The sequence below is a fragment of the Schistocerca piceifrons genome, chromosome 5 (assembly GCF_021461385.2).
Source record: "Schistocerca piceifrons isolate TAMUIC-IGC-003096 chromosome 5, iqSchPice1.1, whole genome shotgun sequence".
Classification (NCBI taxonomy): domain Eukaryota; kingdom Metazoa; phylum Arthropoda; class Insecta; order Orthoptera; family Acrididae; genus Schistocerca; species Schistocerca piceifrons.
The window spans coordinates 152,748,005-152,749,146 of NC_060142.1; positions in this window are offsets into that span (position 1 = coordinate 152,748,005).

Here is a 1,142-nt window from a genome sequence, read left to right on the forward strand (position 1 = left end):
AAACAAAATATAAGAACAAATCATATTAGCAAATCAGAAAAATGTATATACAAATTATTTGATAGATAACAAAGTGCACACACACTGAAAAATTCATTAGCATTTTCAGAACAGAATGGCAAAAACAAATCACGTTGACAAGTGACATGAGTGCACATGCACTGCAGTTGAAAACATATCAGCAAATGACGAAATGTATATACAATGAGTAACAAATTACATAAGTGCATACGCACTGAAGTATTGAACATATCAGGAAATCATAAAAGGTATACAGAATGAGTACAAATCATATTGAAAAATGAGAAAAGTGCACAGGCACTGAAGTTCAGTAGAAAACATATTAACACATAACATAAGTGCACATGCACTGAAAAACTCTAATATTTCTACGACAAATAAACCTAATGAGTACAAATTATATTGACAAATGACAAAAGTGCACACGGACTGTAGTACTCTCTAGTATTTTTCTACAACAAACAAACAAATCAAGGAGTGTAATTAAGTGCACATGCACTATAGAAGTCTTTAGTAATTTCAGGACAACTGATCTTATTAACAAAAGAAAGGAAGTGCACACGCACTGTATATGACTTTTTCATTTTACAAGAATTAGGGAAGGAATAGGAAGGATTGCGTCGTGGTTGTAGCACTCAGGTTGCACGCAGCTGCACTGAAAGTCCACATCTTTCACAGAAGTACAACACCAAGTGAGACAATTTGCAGTTCTTTTCCAGGCAGTATTTATCAGCGTATCCAAGACACTGAAATGTCGTAGTAATATTTCCTGTTATCATTTTGGCAGTACATCAGGTACACCAAACAGTGGGACCATAATAACGTCTTCATCGCTCACGGTGGTGGACAGCATGTCGTATCAACACCACGCTCTTACAAGGCACACCAACGTAGAATTAGTGCAAAAACCAAATATAGTGCTCCATGATCATGAGGATGGACAGGACAAATGGATATTACAGTAATTCTAGGTAGTTAGGTCAGAAGGTGAAGGACATTAAGTCACAGACCAGTCTTGATTAGGAATTACATTAGTAGTTTGCGGCATTCATAGCCCAGTTATTGAACATTTCTGTACCATGTATTTAGTATTACAGAATGATGTTCATAAAATTAAATTA